The 22,127-nt window shown below is 42.0% G+C and overlaps 2 protein-coding genes and 1 pseudogene across 3 annotated transcripts in view; 1 reads left to right on the top strand and 2 right to left on the bottom strand.

The window, feature by feature from the left end:
• Positions 1-22,127, top strand: part of ME3 (malic enzyme 3) — a 1,085,505-nt gene that overhangs the window by 523,207 nt on the left and 540,171 nt on the right. The gene's annotated exons all lie outside the window — the stretch shown is intronic.
• TMEM135 (transmembrane protein 135) overlaps positions 1-22,127 on the bottom strand; it is a 356,382-nt gene that overhangs the window by 281,800 nt on the left and 52,455 nt on the right. The gene's annotated exons all lie outside the window — the stretch shown is intronic.
• On the bottom strand, positions 2,828-5,316 carry LOC126936510 (heterogeneous nuclear ribonucleoproteins C1/C2-like; annotated as a pseudogene).

Here is a 22,127-nt window from a genome sequence, read left to right as displayed (position 1 = left end):
ACAGGAGTGAGCCACTGTACCCGGCCCTATCAGCATTTTAAATGTCTCTATCCTGTGATCCAACAATTATACTTCTAGGCCTCTATCCTATAGAAATACTAACAAAAAACTTAGTCATGCATTATTTATAAGAGCAAAAAATATTTAAAATAATCTAAACGTTCATGTTAAATACACATGTATAAACTTATGATATATTTATATCATGGAATGCAGATAGCAAAAAGGATAAGGTAGATCTGCACATGCCAATATTGAAGAATATTTATGATATTCAATTGGGAATAAAGGGAAAGAGAGCACAAAGTATTTTACATAGAGTGAGCTCACTGTTTAAAGAATAAAAGTTGGGTGTGTGTATATATTTGTATATATATTTATGTAGTCATTAAAAACGGTGTAGGAGAATATACAAAAAATAAAGGGGCCAGGTGCGGTGGCTCCCGCATGTAATCCCAGCACTTTGGGAGGCCGAGGCGGGCAGATCAACTGAGGTTGGGAGTTCGCGACTGACCTGACAAACATGGAGAAACCGCGTGTCTACTAAAAATACAAATTAGCCGGGCCTGGTGGTGCATGCCTGTAATCCCAGCTACTTCGGAGGCTGAGGCAGGAGAATTGCTTGAACCCAGGAGGGGGAGGTTGTGGTGAGCCGAGATCGTGCCATTGCACTCCAGCCTGGGCAACAAGAGTGAAACTCCATCTCAAAAAAACAAACAAACAAACAAAAACAAATAAAGGGATAGGCAGAGCCCTTTCACCTTTTACTTTATATATATATATACTAACATTTAATTTTTTCCCAACTAGTATGCGTTATTCCTACATTCCAATACTTCCTTCTAAAGAAATTTTTCTTTTGTTAAGAGTTTATTTTTAGGTAATGAGTGTTAAATTTTCTGAATGTATCATTATTTTGCCTTCATTCTACCACAAACTAATGATAATTTTGTTATCCAAAGAATTATAGGCAGAGCACAGTGGCTCACACCTGTAATCCCAGCACTTTGGGAGGCCAAGGCGGGTGGATCAACTGAGGTCAGGAGTTCAAGATCAGCCTGGCCAAAATGGCAAAACCCCATCTCTACTAAAAGTACAAAAAATTAGCTGGTCGTAGAGGTGCTCACCTGTAATCCCAGCTACTTGGGAGGCTGAGGCAGGAGAATCACTTGAACCCAGGAGGCGGAGGTTGCAGTGAGCCAAGACCACTCCAGTGCATTCCAACCTGAGCAACAAGAGTGAAACTTTGTCTCAAAAAAAAAAAAAAAAAGATTTATAGATTCCCAGTAAATTTCCCCTCAGAGGTGTTCACAATATTCTCTGATGGTTGTTTGTATTTCAGTGAGGTCAGTGGTAATAGCCCCTTTGTTGTTTCTGATTGTGTTTATTTGAATCTTCTCTCTTTTCTTCTTGATTAGTCTAGCTAGCAATCTTTCTATTTTATTTTATTTTATTTTATTTTATTTTATTTTATTTTATTTTTCAAAAAACCAGCTCCTGGATTCATTGACTTTTTGAATGGTTTTTTGTGTCTCAACCTCCTTCAGTTCAGCTCTGATTTTGGTTACTTTTTGTCTTCTGCTAACTTTGGGATTTGTTTGCTCTTAGTGCTCTAGTTCTTTTAGTTGTGATATTAGGTTGTTAACTTGAGATCTGTCTTTTTGATGTGGGCATATAGTGCTATGAATTTCCCTCTTAACACTGCTTTAGCTGTGTGTCCTAGAGATTCTGGTATGTTGTATCTTTGTTCTCATTAGTTTGAAAGAACTTCCTGACTTCTGCTTTAATTTCATTATTCACCCAAAAGTCATTCAGGTGCAGGTTATTCAATTTCCATGTAATTTTATGGTTTTGAGTTTTTTTCCCTAAAATTCCTGGTTTAATAAGGATTTATTTTGAGGAAAAAAGGTCCCAAACATCAGGTTTTTCACAAAAATAATCTACAGTATCAACTTTAGAAAACAAATCATAAGACAATAACACTGTATTTCTGGAGGATGCATTTGACATGCCAATTCTCATTCAAAGAAATACATTGTTACATTTGTGTTGAACTGCCCCACACAGCACACTTATGTGGGGGTATAACACACATACTTCTAAGTCAAAGCTTCTTTCAGGAGCTACTCAACTCCTGAGATTGCTTTTACAGTTAGGGAAGCATTTATTGAACTTATGTATGAATAAAAAGAACTGTACTCCCTGCATAACAAGAGATTATTTTGGAGACAGTTGATAAAACCCATACATCCTTTTTATTGTTAAGTCACAAACAGGTATCAAAATTAAAAGCAAAAATTACAGGGTAAGACTTAATAAAACTACCAGGAGCATCATAGGAATTGAAAATGGGACTAGGAGCAGGGCAATAAGAATTAATGAACAGAACGAGTACAAGGATTTGGAGAACAGTGAGCATGTGCTGAAGATACTAGGGGAGAGGATCTGGTGAAAATTTTGATCTTAGAGAAGCACCTAGGTAAATAATGGGATAAGATTTCCAGACCTCACCATGTGCTTAAGAATTATCCTTGCCAGGCGCGGTGGCTCACGCCTGTAATCCCAGCACTTTGGGAGGCCGAGGCGGGCAGATCACGAGGTCAGGAGATCGAGACCATCCTGGTTACACTGTGAAACCCTGTCTCTACTAAAAATACAAAAAATTAGCCAGGCGTGGTGGCGGGTGCCTGTAGTCCCAGCTACTCGGGAGGCTGAGGCAGGAGAATGATGTGAACCTGGGAGGCGGAGCTTGCAGTGAGCCGAGATCACGCCACTGCACTCCAGCCTGGGCAACAGAGCGAGACTCCGTCTCAAAAAAAAAAAAAGAATCATCCTCACCATTGGCACTGTCTCTGTCATCCTCTCCTTCCTCAGCCTCTTTTTCATCATCCTTGATCAACTCCAGCTGGTCATCCCCCATCTTCAATATCATCATCATCTAGTAGGTTCCCCTTTCAGGAGAGTCACCTGCACCCCCCTCAGAAACTATCTTCACATTAGTCTCATCTCTCTTCGTGGAACTGATGGCTCTGCTCCTCTTCTGCCTTATTCCTCATCTCTACTGCTTGTTTGCTCTGTTCCTTTTCAATTTTTTCCAGGAGATAATCCACCTTTTGTTTTATCTGTTTCAATTCCTTCTTAATGGCCTGAAGACCATCTCCTTTCAACTTTCCAGACTTGGAAGATCCCCACTATTCACTCTTAGAATTGAAGCTACTTTTGGCCCTTCTTTCTCTTTTTTTTCTTTTTTTGAGACAGAGTCTCACTCTGTTGCCCAGGCTGGAGTGTGCAGTGGTGTGATCTCAGCTCACTGCAACCTCTGCCTCCTGGGTTCAAGTGATTCTCCTGCCTCAGCCTCCTGAGTAGCTGGGATTACAGGCATGCGCCACCACACCTAGCTAACTTTTGTATTTTTAGTAGAGATGGGGGTTTCACCATGTTGGTCAGGATGGTCTCGAGCTCCTGATCTCATGATCCACCCACCTTGGCCTCCCAAAGTGGTGGGATTACAGGTGTGAGCCACTGCACCCAGCCACTTTTGCCCCTTCTTGAGGTGTTTCCTGATACACAGTGGTGTTTCAATGGTACTACAGCCCAAGCAATAGGAGAAAAAGGAGGAACATGTGCTCAGTAACTGTACGTCCTGTCATAATAATCCCACTGAAAGTCATAGTCCAAATCAAAAGAGGAGCCATATATCTCTGCTACAGATCATTTCACACCTGCTTTCCTAGGTTCACTTTTGGCTCTGCAGCCAGGATATCTAAAAACCTGGCCAGCAATCATTCTGCCATTCTCTCCTGCTACAGCAGCCTGGGCATATCTCTCATTAACATACTGAACAAAGGCAAAGTTCTTATGAACCGAGGAACCCACAATTTTGCCATACTTTGAAAAGATTGCTTCCACATCAGACTTCTTGACTGCAAGAGTGTTGAGATTCCCAAAGAACACACAGGAGTTCATGGAGCAGAGATCTGTCTTGTTGGTAACATTGCTGGCCATTGTGTTTGATAATAAGATTTCTCATAAAGCTGAAAACAGGATGGGGAAGGAGAAAAGGTTCGATTATGAGTCTCCTACTCCTGGGTTCTATGTAGAGACAGCCAACTGCTGCTTGAGGTTGGCAGCAACAGGCCACAACAACTCAGTCTTCATCTCTTCACAAAATGCTGAGTGAATTTCTTAGTCTTGATTTCTAATTGTTCGTTCTGTGGTCCAAAATATTGTTTATTATGATTTCAGTTCTTTAGCATTTGCTGAGGAGTGTTTTATTTCCAGTTATATAATCGATTTTTGAGTATGTGCCATGTGACAATGAGAATGCTGCATATTCTATTGTTTTGGGGTAGAGAGTTATGTAGATATCTATCAGGTTCATTTGATCCAGTGCTCAGTTAAGGTCCTGAATATCTTTATTAATTTTCTGTCTTGGTGATCTAATACTGTCAGTGGGGTGTTAACATTTCCCACTATTATTGTGTGGGAGTCTAAGTCTCTTTTAAGATCTCTAAGAACTTGCTTTATTAATCTGGGTGATCCTGTGTTAGGTGCATGTATATTTAGATAGTTAGATTTTCTTGTTAAATTGAACTCTTTACCATTATGTAGTGCCCTTGTCTTTTGTTAACTTTCTTGGGTTAAAATCTGGTTTGTCAGAAACTAGGACTGCAACCCCTACTTTTTTCTGTTTTCCATTTGCTTGGTAGGTTTTTCTCCACACTTTCATTTTAAGCCTAGGTGTGTCATTGCATGTGAGAAGGGTTTCTTGAAGACAGCATACCAATGGATCTTGGTTCTTTATCCAACTTACCACTCTGTATCTTTTAATTGATGCATTTAGCCCATTTACATTTAAGGTTAGTATTGCTATGTGTGGATTGATCATGTCATCATGATGTTGGCTGGTTACTTTGCAGACTTGTTTATGTGGTTGCTTTATGGTGTCACTGGTTTGTGTATTTCAGTGTGTTTTGGTAGTGACTGATAACTCTTTCCTTCCCATATTTAGTGCTTACTTCAGAAGCTCTTGTAAGGCAGGTCTGGTGGTAATGAATTCCTTCGGCATCTGCTTGTCTGAAAAGGATCTTATTTCTCCCTTGCTTATGAAGCTTACTTTGGCCAGATATAAAATTCTGGGTTGGAATTTCTTCTTTTTTAAGAATGTTGGCCAGGTGTGGTGGCTCATGCCTGTAATCCAAGTCCTTTGGGAGGCTGAGGCGGGTGGATCACGAGGTCAGGAGTTCGAGACCAGCCTGACCAACATGGTGAAACCCCTGTCTCTACTAAAAATACAAAAATTAGCCAGGATTGGTGGTGGGCACCTATAATCCCAGCTCTCCAGGAGGCTGAGGCAGGAGAATTACTTGAACCTGGGAGGTGGAGGTTTCAGTGAGCCAAGATTGTGCCACTGTACTCCAGCCTGGGTGACAGTGCGAGACTTCATCTCAAAAAAAAAAAAAAAAAAAAAAAAACTTGTGATTGCATTATGAAATTCTTTGTTTTTTGTTTGTTTGTTTGTTTGTTTTTGAGATGGAGTCTCCCTCTGTCACCCAGGCTGGAGTGCAGTGGCAAGATCTCGGCTCACTGCAAGCCCTGCCTCCTGGGTTCATGCCATTCCCCTGCCTCAGCCTCCTGAGTAGCTGGGACTACAGGCGCCCACCACCATGCCTGGCTAATTTTTTTGTATTTTTAGTTGAGACGGGATTTCACCATATTAGCCAGGCTGGTCTTGATCTCCTGACCTCATGATCTGCCTGCCTCAACCTCCCAAAGTGCTGGGATTACAGGCATAAGCCACCATGCCCAGCCATGAAATTCTTGTAGTGTGTTTTTCAGCTCTATCAGGTAGGTTACATTCATCTCTATACCGGCTATTTTGTCTGTCAGCTCCTGCATTGTTTTATCATGAATTTTAGTTTTCTTACATTGGGTTTCAACATACTTCTGTAGCTCAATGAACTTTGTTCCTATCCATATTCTGAATTCTACTTCTTTCATTTCGGCCATCTCAGCCTCACTCCAGTTCCAAAACCTTGCTGGAAGGGTGATGTGGTCATTTGGAGGAAAGAAGGCACTCTGGCTTTTTGAGTTTACAGCATTATTGTGCTGATTCTTACTCATCACTGTGGGCTTATCTACCTTCAACCTCTGAGACTGCTGACCTTCAGATGGGATTTTTTTTTTTTTTTCTTTATTCTATTTGATGACCTTGAGGGTTTGATTATAGCATAAGGTACATTCAGCTGGCTGGCTTCATTTCTGGGAGATTTTAGGGGGCCAATACTCAGCTCCCAACTTCTGGACTGTGTGCTCAAACTCTGGGGGACTTGTATTGGGACCCAACTTTGCTCTCTGGATCCTCAAGGATTGGAGTTCACTGTGCTGTGGGGGCCAAAGTGTGGCAGCTTGTAGTGTGTTTTTCAGCTCTATCAGGTAGGTTACGTTCATCTCTATAATGGCTATTTTGTCTGTCAACTGCTGCATTGTTTTATCATGATTTTTAGCTTTCTTTCATTGAGGATCCCCTGCACAGTGTTGTCTGTGCAGTATTAGGGCAAGAGCAAGGCGCTGGCAGGGCTTTCTGGCTCTGTACCTGCCAAGGGTCTCTCTCCAATGGTGGGAGCAGGGAGCAGTGGCCAGGGAGGGGAAGGAGGGCAGACTGCACTCCCACATGCTGGCAAGGCAAGGCAAGTAAAACCCATCTGTGTAGATGTGGGCCAGAAAAGCAATGTGGGAAGTTGCAGTGTGCTTGGGGGAGGCTGCACTATAGGGAGGGAACATGCAGGCTGGTGTGTAGCCATAGGGGCCATATCACTGGAGCTCTCCACAGGTCAGGCACTGTCTGCTGGTGCAGAAGCCATGGTGTGTGCCCCCAGGACATCTGAGACTGCCCTGTAAGCAGGTGTGGCCATGCTGGGGCCCCAGGAAAGGCCAGCAAACCAAGAAGTGCTCAGGTTGGACCAGCCCCATCTGATGTGCAAGACTGCCCTGCAGAGGTTAGGTCTGACAGCTTCCCTAGGGCTAAAGTCTCTTAAAGGAGCAAGTCAACCTAGAGGGATGGCCGTCCCTGGCTGTGCTCCACTACAAATACTCTGGCACCAAACCCTCTGGGCTCCACATCAGCTGGTTTGCTGCCCCACCACTTCTCTAAGTAGCTCTCCCTGCTACCTCAAGTGTCCGTGGTGGTCAAGGGAGCTGTTCCGCTTGTCTGCTTCTAGTCGGCCATCTTGTTCTCCTCTGTATTTTATTTTATGCATTTAAAGGTATTATTCTGAGAAGGTATCCATAGTCTTCACTAAACTGCTACAGAGATTCCTGGAACAAAGACATTTTTTAAATGCCTGCATTAGATTGATTGTAAAATTCCTGTAACCTCCATATCTCTTAGCTTTTCTTTCTGTTTCAATCTTTCTATCTTTTTATCTCTTTAGTTAGGTAATAGAAATCTAGAAGGCCCTCAGTTAGGGCAATACGTGACCAACAACAGCAGCTTTGAGGTGGGGAGAGCCACAGCTCACTGCTCTGGTTTCTTATCTACTCACAGCTTCTGATCCAAGGGACATCTCTGCCCTGTTTTTGAACATTCATTAATTTTTTTGTCAGTGCCGCAGTCTTGTTGAGAAAGGAAGAGATGATCAGTATGCACGTGGTTGGCCATCTTAAAGCTGGGATGCATATATCAATTTTGCATTTAGAAAAAGGAGGGAAAAATGCAGTCATATATTATTGATCTTTCTTTAATTTTTTTTCTTATACGGGAGGAGACCACCCCTCATATTGTCTTATGACCAATTTCTGCCTCCAAAGAAAGAAAAAGTAAAAACTAAAAGGCAGAAATGAAATCCACATGCAGACAGCCCAGTGCCACACCCTGGGCCTGGTAGTTAAAGATTGACCCCTGACCTAATCGGTTATGTTATCTATAGATTTCAGACATTGTATAGAAAAGCACTGTGAAAAATCCCTATCCTGTTTTGTTCCGATCTAATTACCAGTGCATGCAGCCCCCAGTCACGTACCCACTGCTTGCTCAATCGATCACGACCCTCTCACATGCACCCCCTTAGAGTTGTGAGCCCTTAAAAGGGACAGGAATTGCTCGCTTGTGGGACTCGGCTGTTGAGACAGGAGTCTTGCCGATGCCCCCGGCCGAATAAACCCCTTCCTTCTTTAACTTGGTGTCTGAGGAGTTTTGTCTGCAGATCGTCCTGCTATACTTAAGATAATATACTCTTCCAAAGCTATTTTACAAGTGAGAAAACTACAGGTGGTACAAGCTAAGCATTTATTCAGTCATGTAGTTAGTTAATGACAGGGATGGGAATAGAATGCAGATCTGCTGGTTCCTTCTATAACACCCGCCCTTTTTAGCCATCTTATGATACACCTCTTTCCTCTCCAGGAGCTAGCAGTGTTGATATTAAAAGCCATAGCCTAGAAAAATCATTCTGTTATTTATTTTGCTATTGTGCATATGGTTCGCTTTGCCTGAAATACTGTTCAGTTAGTTAGTCAACAGATAGTTTAGAACACTTGAGGTGTTTTCAAGCACCAAAAATGCAACATTGAGCAAGATCCAGTCCCTACCCACACAGAACTTATAGCCAGTCTAGTAACAAAGATAAACAACAAACAAATACTTAATTTATCTCCCCTTCTTTTGGTGACCTTCTATTCACCTTTCAGGATCCAACTGAAATGCAACTTCTCTGTGAAGCCTTCTGGGTAGAGTTAGTTGTCTTTTCTGAACATGGTCCACACATCTGTTATCAACTGAGAACAGGTTTTTTATTTTAATATTTTAGTTAACAGTGTATTCTGTCACCCCACTCACCTCTATTCCCCGACCAGGAGGTAAGGACATGGCAGCTTTACTTACTCGTTTTGCTCTCTACTTTAGGACCTAGCACAATGCCTGGTACATGGTAGGCAATAAACATTTGAATGACTAGAACTGAAGGCAAGAAAATAGAAAGTTCTTTATGGCTCATTTCTGTATACTGCATACCTACTTGTGTTTTTAAATTTAAAATGGCATTCCCCATTGATGATTTTTAAGTCTATGATTGGCAAAAATCTATTTTCATTGTTTGGGCTAGTGGCCAAAATAAATGGAAAGAGACACGTAAGCACTTGCCAGCTGTTGTTCATTATAAAACCTTAAAGTCTATTCAGAAACTTATTGAGAAAGTTCACCTTTTATTTCCATTTGTCTGAGTTGACAGTCTCTACAACCTAAACCCATTAGAATCCACACCTCCAAATTCATTTAGTTCTGTATGACCTATGATTACAGAAATTGAATCTCTAAAGAATCTCAATTTCACTATTTGACTAACTCTAATTCTTAAAACTTCATAAAATTATTTTTGAATTATTGTTGACAAGCCAGGTATCTAAGTTTCAAGAAAAATAAATCAAAATTAGTTCCATATTTATGTGGTCGTGGAAAAGGGGAAAGGCTGCGTTGCCCGGAAAGACGCAGCAGTTTCCCTTCTGCTCTCTTTTTAGGGCTAGATTCCCTTTTGTGAGTGATACCCTTAAGAAAAGCAGAGATCACTGGGGGTAGGCAGTCACATAATACTTGTAACCAGAACCTTAACTAAAAATGGGCCTGAGATCTGTGAAGGCTAGAGTGGGGATGGTGCCTTGAATGTTGTAATTTCAGATCTTCATGTAGTTTTTGCAGGAGGTAGAAACTTTCATTCATCTTGAGGCAGATTCACCCTTGGTTTGGGGATAATTATCTAAATGGACCAGGTTAGATATGCTTATATTAAGCCAGATCCTTTTCAGGAATGGGGGTTTGACAGCTGTATCTTTAGAGAGCTAAACTTTTCTGCATAGTAATAGCAAAAATTATCTTTATTATGGGCAAAGCTACATATCAGCAGTTTACTATGCCTTTGGGGAAATGTTTCCTTTAAAGTGCGGGTGTAGGCTACCCCAGCCTGTATGGTATTGTTTATTGTAGTAGAAATGCTCATGCTTCCTGTTTAAACAGCTTCTCATGGGAGATTGGGAGAGAAGACTTTAGGACTGCAGAGAAACTGTGGTTCTGATTTTGAGTTCATGCTGGATAAAATGTTGTAAAAATAATGGGACTGGGCTTGGCTTAATGCTAAAAGACTGGCCTGCTATTCTGTCATACACAGTAATATTCAAATGCAGATTTTGGAGAATATGCCCCATTGGATATTTTGCTTTTATACGATGATATCACAGAGACCTTAGGGAGAGGCCTGACCCCATCAATGGGGGAGGGCTGGAGTTTACCCACAGGAAATAAACAGGAAAAGAGGATGGGGAGGCAGGCCTGAGACTAGAGGGACAGAGGGAGAAATGTGGTCCTCTCCTGGGCTCTCGGAGATTGGGGCCTGGACTTTTAGCAGAGCGAACCCACTGGAGGTTGCCCCTGAAGGGAAAAGATAAACAGACACCGCTAGAAGGTCCAAGTTTGAGAACAGGGAGGCACTCTCAAAACAGGGGTCCCCAACCCCTGGGCTGTGGACCAGGAGCAATTCACGGCCTGTTAGGAACTGGGCTGCACAGCAGGAAGTGAGTGGCAGGCAAGCAAGCATTACCACCTGAGCTCCAGCACCTGTCAGATCAGCGGCAGCACAGGAGCTTGAACCCCACTGTGAACTGTGCATGAGAGGGATCTAGGTTGCGTGCCCCTTATGAGAATCTAATGCCTAATGATCTGAGGTGGAACAGTTTCATCCCAAAACCCTCTCCCACCACCATCCATGGAAAAATTGTCTTCTTCAAAACCGGTCCCTGGTACTAAAACAGTTGGGGACTGCCGCTCTAAGAGCCCAAGGCAGACTATGCTCTGGCTTGTGGACTCTGAGAACATTCAGAATTAGTAGGCATTTTTGTTTGTCAGTTTTATAATTCCTTTCTCATATCCTTAAACATTCTGCAAAATAATGTTTGGTCTTCATCATGCTGTGGGAAATTAAAGGGTCTGTGTCCACCTTTGGGATCATCTAGCAAAGGGAAGAAAAGCCTTTCTCTCCCTGAGACCAGCATAGCTACAGTGGCATCAATCCTGGGGTTGTGGGAGATGAGGGGTCACAGTGGTGGAGCTACGATGAGCAATCTGCCACCACAGGGATGGCTAGGGCAGTATGGGTTTGTGGAACATGTGACCGACTGGGAGGCGCAAAGACCTACTTGCAGAGAGGGGCCTCATAAAAGACAGGATTTTCTGTCATTAGATGAGATGAAAGTTTGAGCCACAGTAATTTGGACATTACAAGGTAAACCTGACCTCCTCTTTAATCACCGTCTGGTGCGTCCAGGTAGACTGGGTGTATGTATATGGAGCACACCATAAAACAGTTTTTGTATCTTAGTAACCTGTTTAACATGGGTTTGCAGAATATAAAAGAAAACCGAAATGGGTTCCTAATCAAATCTGTGGAAATCTTATTGAACATTTTATAGTCACATTCCATGTATCCATTTGTTAGTACTCTAATCATGTAATGAACCCCATCATGTGCCAAGCAGTATGGTAGAAACCAAAGTCGATCCACTGACGTGTAGCTGGTGTCAGCTCCTCAACATTCAAGGTAGAATTATGACAGCATATTCAATTTTCCTATTTAAATGAAAAATGACTTGAGTCCCCTCATGTTAGGTTTGTGTGGAATCTGTTGTCTCTTTTTTGGGACCCCTTTCCCTTCTTCTAGCTCTTCTGAGAACCCTGGAGGGTGTACACATTCCAACTGGGAGGTCCATTTGACTTCTGCTTCAAGTTAAGGTAAGCCCTGATATTCAAGCACCCACTGCTATTCCTGCATGCCTCATAGTGTTGCTGTTGAAAGTTGGCCTTCCACCGTCAGCCAGGGCCTGTAGCAGCTCAGTGTCAGACACTGCTGCTGATCCAGTTTACCGCATCAGCTAGCGTTGTACTTTGATGGAAGGTGTCTTCATGAGAGACTCCATTCTTTTGATGCCATGATCAACAGAGAATGTCCCTTGCTGGATCTCCCAGTCTGCAGCATTTAGTGCTCAGTCCTTTGCATCACATAAAACCATTCCCCTTCAATCCCCACCACCAATCCACCTTCACTCTGACTGGCTGAAGCATTAGCACCTCACAGACTGCAATACCAGAGGCCAGCCCACTTTCCATTTCAACTGTAAAAATACAAAAGCACTATATTCATACTTCTCACAGACAAAAGGCCCTTTCATGCCCTCAGCTAAAGTGACTATCTAGGTGGTCTCCAGGGCCACCTCTCCTGGCAGCAGTTTTCTGTTGACCTTTAGACACAAAAGCTCCTTCCTTGGCAATAGGATTTAGAAAGCTTGCCATGAATCCCAAACTCCAAATTCCAGGATTCCTATCTATCACCTCCTGAGAGGTGATTAGCTTTTGTGTCTCAATAATTCAAGCCCCAAGGCCTCCAAAAGCAGAGGAGACAAACTTATGTTTAGTTCCTTGCAAGGCATTCTTGTGTCAAAGGTTAAAAGAGTTCGTGCCTCTGTGATTTCTCCTGTCTAATAGGGAAAATATGCATGGAAATTAAATGAAAGTATAATGCAAGATATATGAGGAATAGGCCGGGTGAGGTGGCTCACGCCTGTAATCCCAGCATTTTGGGAGGCCAAGGCAGGCAGATCACAAGGTCAGGAGATCGAGCCCATCCTGGCTAACACAGTGAAACCCATCTCTACCAAAAATATAAAAAATTAGCCAGGTGCGGTGGCGGGCACTTGTAGTCCCAGCTACTCAGGAGGCTGAGGCAGGAGAATGGTGTGAACCGGTAGGTGGAGCTTGCAGTGAGCTGAGATCATGCCACTGCACTCCAGCCTGGGCAACAGAGCAAGACTCTCAATAAAACCAAAAGATATATGAGTAAATAAAGGCAGAGGCCGAAGTGCCTAACTTTTTGGGGGTTCTGGAGGGGTAGACCAGAGGAGTTCAAAGAATTTTAATTATGCCTCGAAAAAATAGTAGCAGTTTTCCCGATGAATAAGGCATTAAACCCTTTCTAGGTATGCATTCATGTATCACTAATTCAATAAGTATGTACTAAGTATCTGCACAGTGAGTGACACTATTCTAGCTGCTATGGGTAGAGCAAGAAGCAAGGCAAACAACTCTCCTCCTCTCTTGGAGGTGGAAGGCAAAGAGCTATGAAGGCAGCTTGTTGTCTGTGTCCCACATGTGGCTGAGTCACACAGGTCCTCCCAGCGGGCTGTCTTACATGGCTAACTATGCCCAAGACAACAAGCATCACCCTAGACATCTTCCACCAACATAAGGTGGGTCAATATTTATTAAGCATTTACTGTGTCCCAGGTTCTGTCTGTTCTATGTGTATTATCTCATTTAATTCTCACAACAATCCTATGAAGATAGTAATTTATGACCCCCATTTTACAGATGAGGAAAACAGAGATACTCATGATCAAGAGGATTGTCTAGGGTCAAAGACTTCATAGGTAAAGGAGTTGGATACGAAACTAAGCATTTTGATTCCAGAGCCTGGACCCTCAGTCATTCTGCTTAGTTCTGCCAACAAACATCCCTCTACTGCCTCTTTTAATTACACTGCTTCCTTTTCTTCACTCCCTGGCATCCTCTGACCCTAATTCCTCATGCTCATCTTTAGTTACTTGTCTCCTTTCCCTGTCCTGTACCCACTCACTATCTTAATGGGAGGCAATTAGCTGGGAAGGCAGGCAGGAGCTACCATCTGACTGCTCTCAGAAATCAGGGGGGTTTTACTTCCAATTTAAGTTTCCTGCCTAAATGCCATACTTACTAAGGGAGTATGACAGTCTCCCACACACCAATGAGAAAGAAAGGCAGTTTCAGATATCTCTGAATACGTTCTTAGTGTGTTCTATCATTTCCACTGGACTAGGAGCTCCTTGGAGCCTGCATTTCAATGATCATCTTTGCATTCCAGGTAAAGACAAAATCCAGGTTCTATCCCAGTACCAATCACAGAAGGCACACATGCTGTATAACACTTTTTTTTTCTTGTAAAATGGGAAAGTATAATTGAATTTAAAAATTATTTTTATTTAGATGTTTTGTATATTTACCATAAAGTGATTGATGATTAGAAGCTGAGGAGAATTGATAACATAAGAAAAGAATGCATTTCGAAGGGGTTTTGGAAACAAACAGCAACAGGAAAAGGTAAGAAGAGGCCAATTGCCATGGCTCACACCTGAAATCCTAGCACCTTGAGAGGCCGAGGCAAGTGAATCATCCGAGGTCAGGAATTCGAGATCAGCCGGGCTAATATAGTGAAACCCCATCTCTACTAAAACTACAAAAAATTAGACAGACATAGCGCTGTATGCCTCTAGTCCCAGCTACTTGGCAGGCTGAGGCAAGAGAATCATTTGAACCTGGAAGGCAGAGGTTGCAGTGAGCCAAGCTTGCTCCACTGCACTCCAGCCTGTGTGACAGAGCGAGACTCCATCTCAAAAAAAAAAAAAAAAAAAGTAAGAAGAATTATCAATTATAGAAGGAACCAATAATGATGATAAAAGTACCAATAATAATTACCATTGTATTGCATTAAACACTGTTTTAGGTGTTTGCCTATGTTATTAGCATTTACCCCTCATTCTCATAACAGATCATTTTATAGATGAGAAAATTGAGACTTGGAGGGCTTAAGAAACTTAACCACTGGGTGTGGTGGCTCACACCTGTAATCCCAGCACTTTGGGAGGCTGAGGTGGGCGGATCATCTGAGGTCAGGAGTTCGAGACCAGCCTGACTAACATGGTGAAATGGAATCTCTACTAAAAATACAAAATTAGCTGGGCATGGTGGCACACGCCTGTAATCCCAGCTACTCAGGAGGCTGAGGCAGGAGAATTGTTTAAACCAGGGAGTTAGGGGTTGCAGTGAGCTGAGATTGCACCATTGCACTCCAGCCTGGCGACAGAGCAAGACTCTGTCTCAAAAAAAGAAAAAAAAAAAAGTCTGTTTATATATCTATCTCTATATATATACATTTAAGAGTCCACCTTTACTCTTGTCTAATTACCCTTTCTTTCCCAGAGGTAACCATTTTCTTTATGCATTTGCGCACACACACACACACACACGCACTGGGTTTTCTTTTTCATAAATGAGATAATGGACAATATTGAGTTTCAGGCCTTTTCATATTTCAAAGCCAGAATAAATATACAAGGACTGTAACCTGTTTATCATTCTAGGCCTTTTTTCTTAAGGCCCTCCAATCTAATTTGTATGGTAGCCACTGCAAATATATCATAGGCACTGGGAACTGGGCTGCATTAGAGAAAGAGGTGCATCAATAAGATCTCCCTGGGACATCTGACCTTCCTCTCCTCTTGTGGCTTTAGCACTGCAAAACTAAGCTGAGAAGAAAAGGATGGAAGAGGAGAGTAAGGGAGAAATGTATAGGCCCCTTGGGCCCTTGGATGCCTGGGCTGTTAGGGTTTGGATACAGTTCTCTCTAGGACTCTAAACTCTTTTGCCTCTTATAGCCAGAGGGATAGAGTTTGAAGCATGTAAGATTTTGGGAAACATGGAACTGACCAAGGTCTAATCGTTGATGATTGCAAGTGAAATGTGCAATAAAAGTCAACTGGGAGTTAACTCAAAGGCATTTTGAAAGTTTGCTTCAGTGAGTTAAAATTATAGCCTTTTGTCCCAAATTTCTCAACAAATACTCTATAGAAATTTTTAAGCCCCAGAGTCCTTAACTAATGTTATTTAAGGCAATTTTATGTGTCTAATTGTACAGATTATTTGCTAACTTTTGACCAAGAAATGATCTCAAAATACCCTTGTGTCTACTGATATTTCAAGGTAAGGGAATACTCTGGAATGCTTCCCATTTTCCAAATGTAATATTTTCCAAAATAAACTTTGGAGTAACTGCACGGTTGATATCATGTGAACATTTTAATTCACACAATCATTCTGCAGTTTATGGGAGCTTGGCTTTTTTCCAGGAGGTTTGGAAGTCCAAAAGCCGGCTGTTTCTTCTCTGTGGGAGAAAGATGGAGCATGTGAATCAGAATTGGTAAATTGGAGAAGAGGTCACAAACTGAATGGAGTTAAGCAAAGTGCAGTGCAATCTGCAGTGGAGAAAAGCCAGTTGTACAGGGGGGAAGGACTGGTTACCATTAAAGTCTTCAAAATTGAGACCTCAGAGGAGAAATGAATGGAGAACAACTCCTTGTTTCTCTCTCTCTCTTCTAGAGGATGGGGCTGGTGTAATGAGATCCAGGTGCAACCCTTGAGATATCAGGGATCCCCATCCTGGTCTATTCAGAAGTCCCCCAAACCTTCAGTGCCTATAGTTCATGTACTGCCTCTTCCAAGGAGCCTCCCTTGATGGCTCGATTGCAGACATCAAATGACATCTCACTACTGAGATGATCTGTTTCCTTGTCCTTTTCTCAATGGAATGTGAGATTCTTGAGACAAAGATGTAACAGGCACACAATAATTATTTGTTGAATGTTGGCTGTATCCGCTTCTCTGGTTGGAAATAATCCCCCCTCCTCTGAGCTCCCCTGGTGCTTTGCACTTACCTCACTCATGTGATCTTTTTCACATTCCACCTTGTACTATAATTTCTGCATTTTTTAGCTCCACTATTAGACTCAAATTCTTCTGCATCAGAGATGAGATAATGCATGTAAAGCATTGGTACCATGTCTGCTGAATAAATGATAGCTATTATTATTTGTGTAATGAGGCACCTGGAGGAGCAGAAAATGCATTTTATTTAAAAAACAGCTTTGGAAAATCACATTTGAATAGATCTTTGTTTTGCAAGAATCACTTGAGTGAATTACATTACTACAAGAGACCTACTGCCTTGGAAGAAGGAATAATATGATGACTTGGTCTTGAAATATCTGTTCTTTCCCATTCCCTTGGGATAGAAGGCTGGGGTTAAGTAGGTGACTGAGTGCTAAGCTGCACAACTTCAGGGGACACCATGCATATTGTAATAGATTGCGATGGACATGTTCTGAGGGGCACAATGTGGATGGTACCCCTGGAGTTCTGCAAGGAAGCCACCCTGAAAAAAGAAAAGGAAAAGAGGCTTTGACTCTTTATCTTTGAGGTCCTAGGTTAGAGGTTCCCAAATGGATTGGGATGGTACTCATTGAGAATTATTAGCGGGAAAGAAGAACAAGGGCCCCAGAGAGGCACTTGCCATAAGGGAAGGGCTATCTGCAGAGCACTGGGCTCAGCAAAGCTTTCTGACTGAGGCTAGATGCCATTGGGAAAAAAGGATGGATCTGAATCACTGAAGGGCCACTGTAACCTAAAAATCTTTCGGGGCTCTGCCCAGCACTGGTCAGAAACACCAAGGTAGATCTAGAAGTCTTTTTTCCTCTCTATTTTACCAGCTGCTTTTCCTCGAGGGTCCAGGAAGTTGAGACTGATGTTTTAATTTCACTTCAAGTTTACCATCCTGTACTGTGTATGCTCAGCAAGTGTTAATGACTAATCAGCTAGCTGGTTGAGTGAAAAGTTTTAATATTGAAAGAATTGGAATCATTCATTATTATTTGATTCCAGACATGAAACAGAATGGCAATTCGAGGAAAATAGTCCTATGTGATTTTGTGTGTGTGATTTTTATTATTAAAAAACTAAATCTGGCCGGGCGCGGTGGCTCAAGCCTGTAATCCCAGCACTTTGGGAGGCCGAGACGGGCGGATCACGAGGTCAGGAGATCGAGACCATCCTGGCTGACACGGTGAAACCCCGTCTCTACTAAAAAAAATACAAAAACAGCCGGGCGAGGTGGCGGGCGCCTGTAGTCCCAGCTACTCGGGAGGCTGAGGCAGGAGAATGGCGTAAACCCGGGAGGCGGAGCTTGCAGTGAGCTGAGATCCGGCCAGTGCACTCCAGCCTGGGCGACAGAGCGAGACTCCGTCTCAAAAAAAAAAAAAAAAACACTAAATCTATCATTATATTAAGAAGCTTTCCTTTTATAAGCTTATAACCATATAAACAAGAATACTCTCAGCCCTACCTTCTCTGGCCTCAATGTGGCTGTCAAGATATTGGGTCTGGGTCAGTCAAAACTAGGTTTGAGTCATGTTTTGCAACCTATTTGTTTTGTGATCTTTAGCAACTCACTTAAGTCCAAGTGTGTTTCTGGTGTATAAAAGGGGACAACAGGCTGGGCGAAGTGGCTCATGCCTGTAATCCCAGTACTTTGGGAGGCCAAGGAGGGCAGATCACGAGGTCAGGAGATCAAGACCATCCTGGCTAACACGGTGAAACCCTGTCTCTACTGAAAATACAAAAAATTAGCCGGGCGTGGTCACAGGCGCCTGTAGTCCCAGCTACTCCGGAGGCTGAGGCATGAGAATGGCGTGAACCCGGGAGGCAGAGCTAGCAGTGAGCCGAGATTGTGCCACTGCACTCTAGCCTGGGCAACAGAGCGAGACTCTATCTTAAAATAAAATTAAATTAAATTAAAATTAAAAAATAAATAAACAAAAAGAGACAACAATTGTACATGGTTCACAAAATTAGATGCTACGTGTCAGACACTAAACCTGACACAAAATAAGCACTTAATAAATGTTAGCTATCACCATTTATTATTTCCTTCAGAACCAAACTCCACTCTGCATCCTTTTATTATTATTTTTTTTTTTTTTTGAGACGGAGTCTCACTGTGTTGCCCAGGCTGGAGTGCAGTGGCATGATCTCGGCTCTGCCTCCCAGGTTCAAGCGATTCTCCTGCCTCAGACTCCTGAGTGACTGGGACTATAGGGGCACATCACCATGCTCAGCTAATTTTTGTAATTTTTAGTAGAGACGGGATTTCGCCATGTTGGCCGGGTGGTCTCGAATTCCTGACCTCAAGTGATCCAGCTGCTTCGACCTCTCAGAGTGCCGGGATTACAAGTGTGAGCCACCATGCCCCCACCTCACTCTGCATCCTTCTGCACCTTCCCTGTGTTCATATTTAAATATCCTACAATCCAGTACCCACGACCCACACACTTTGATGGGATTTTTTTCATGGTTTTTTTTGTTTTGTTTTGTTTTGTTTTGTTTTTTCTGAGACAGAGTCTCGCTCTGTCACCCAGGCTGGAGTGCAGCGGCGTGAACTCGGCTCACTGCAAGCTCCGCCTCCCGGGTTCATGCCATTCTCCTGCCTCAGCCTCCTGAGTAGCTGGGACTACAGGAGCCCGCCACGAGGCCCGGCTAATTTTTTTGTATTTTTAGTATAGACGGGGTTTCACCGTGTTAGCCAGGGTGGTCTCAATCTCCTGACCTTGTGATCCGCCCGCCTCGGCCTTCCAAAGTGCTGGGATTACAGGCGTGAGCCACCGCGCTCAGCTTTTTTCATGTTAAATAGTCCTTTTTTTTTTTTGTATATACTTAAGGGATATAATATACTTTGATATACATATACATAGTGAAATGATTACTACAGTCAAGCAAATTAATATATCCATCTTCTCACAGTTCTTTTTTTAAAAAAAAGTTTTCTAGCTGTTTTGAGATATAATTGACAAAATTTTATAAATTTAAAGTATAAATGTGATAATTTGATATATGTATATTGTGAAATGATTACCATAATCAAGTTAGTTAACACAGCTATCACTTCACTAGTGAACTTAAATGTATGTGTGTATTCACGGGGGCGGGTTGGTAAGAACATTTAAGATCTCTCAACAATTTCAAGTGTATAGTATTACATGGAAACTATAGTCACCAAGCTGTATATTAGGTCCCTAGAACTTACTCATCTTATAACTGAAAGTTTGTTCCCTTTGACCAACATTTCCCCATTTCCCCTGCCCCCAGCCCCTGGCGACCACCATTCTACTATTTGTTTCTATGGGTTCAACTTTTTAGATTCTATACATACGTAAGATAATACAGTATTTGGCTTTGTCTGTCTGGTTTGTTTCACTTAGCATAATGCCTTCAAGGTTCATCTATGTTGCAAATTATGGTATTTCCTTCTTTTTAAGGCTGAATAATATTCCATTTGTCTATACATAACACAATTTATTTACCCATTCATCTATCAATAGACACTTAGGTTGTTTTAATGTTGTGGCTACTTTAAATAATGCTAGAGTGAACATGGGTGTGCATATTCTCTTTGAGATATTGATTTCATTTTCTCTGAATATATACCCAGGAGTGAGATTGCTGGGGTCATATGGTAGTTCCATTTTTAATTTTTTGAGGAACCTCCATACTGTTTTCCATAATGGCTGTACCAATTTACATTCCCATCAAGAGTGGAGAAGGATTCCCTTTTCTCCACATCCTTACCAACATTTGATATATTTTGCCTTTTTGATGACAGCCATTCTAACTGGTGTGAGATTATATCTCATTGTGGTTTTGATTTGCAATTCCCTGATGGTTAGTGATGTTGAGCACCTTTTCATGTACCTGTGGGTCATTTGTATGTCTGCTTTGGGCAAGTGCCTACTGAGGCTCTTTGTCCATTTTTTAATTGGATCATTGGTTTTTTGCTACTGAGTTGTATGAATTCTTTATATATTTTGTATATTAACTCCTTATCAGATATATGGTTTACGAATGTTTTCTCCCATTACATAGGTTGCCTTTTCATTCTGTTGATTGCTTCCTTTGCTTGTGCAGATTTTTAGTTTGATACAGTCCCACTTATTTATTTTTGCTTTTGTTGCTTGTGTACTTTAATGTTCTTTTAAAGGTCTTCAATGACTTTCTTACTGCCAAGGCCAATGAATACTTTTCATTGTTTCCACTGCTTTCTTTGGGGTATTTGATATCCCCAAACACTCTGCTTTTTGGAATTCTCTTCCTTTTGTTTCCATGACAATCCATTCTCCTGATTTTCCTGATGAACCACAATGTCTCTCTTCTCAATTTGCTTACTTGGCTGCTTCTTCTGTTAGCCAGACCTTACGTATTAGTACTCCAATATTTAATTATTCACCTGTCTTTCCTTTTCACCCAGCACACTGCTACCTTAACTTCAATTATTATTCATACTCTAACTACTCTTAAATATATATTTATACTTCTATGTTAATCTCCAGACCTGTATTTTTGACATCTTACTTGACATCTCCACCTGGATTTCTCCTGGGAACCTCAAACCTAGGGTATATAAAGTAGAATGTATCCTCTCCAACTCCAAACCAGCTCCTTATTCTGTAGTCATTTTTCTATTAGTGGTATTACCACTTCCACATTCATTCAAGTAAACTGATGTTATCTATAGCTTCCTCTCTCATCACACCCCTCCGCACCCCACTGCCATCAATATGCACTCATTCTATTTATTCTACTCCTAAACACCTCTCAAATCTATCTTTTCTTCTACATCCTCACTGCCAGAACCTTGATTTAGGTCATCATTTTCTCTTACCCAAATATTGCAGTAGCATTCCACATAACTTTCATTTTCTATTTATAAAATACAATATCACTCATCAGCTAAAATCCTTTACAGACCTCACACTCAAAACTGGACAGAACCAGAGTGGGGCTGCTAGAAAAAAAAAAAACAATAATAAGAATAATTTGCTTTTAAATTTTCAAAAAAAAATTTTTTTTTTTTTGAGACGGAGTTTTGCTCTGTTACCCAGGCTGGAGTGCAGTGGCGTGATCTCGGCTCACTGCAACCTCCGCCTCCCAGGTTCAAGTGATTATCCTGACTCAGCCTCCCAAGTAGCTGGGACTATAGGCGCCTGACACCTCGCCCGGCTAATTTTTTGTATTTTTAGTAGAGATGGGGTTTCACCACGTTGTCCAGGCTGGTCTCGAACTCCTGACCTCAGGTGATCCACCTGCCTTGGCCTCCCAAAGTGCTGGGATTACAGGCATGAGCCACTGTGCCTGGCTACATATTTTCATTATGTGGTACATATACACCATGGAATACTATGCAGCCATAAAAAAGAATAAGATCAGGGGCTAGGATGGAGCTGGAGGCCATTATCCTTTGCAAGCTAACACAGGAACAAAAAACCAAATACCACATGTTCTTACTTTCAAATGGGAGCTAAATGATGAGAACAAATGGACACACAGAGAGGAACACACACTGGGGACTACTGGAGGGTGGGAGGAGGGAGAGGATTGGGAAAAATAATTAATGGGT

This window comes from Macaca thibetana, chromosome 14 (assembly GCF_024542745.1).
Source record: "Macaca thibetana thibetana isolate TM-01 chromosome 14, ASM2454274v1, whole genome shotgun sequence".
Lineage (NCBI taxonomy): Eukaryota > Metazoa > Chordata > Mammalia > Primates > Cercopithecidae > Macaca > Macaca thibetana.
The sequence above is the reverse complement of the archived record's forward strand: the minus strand, read 5'-3'. Positions and strand labels throughout refer to the sequence as shown.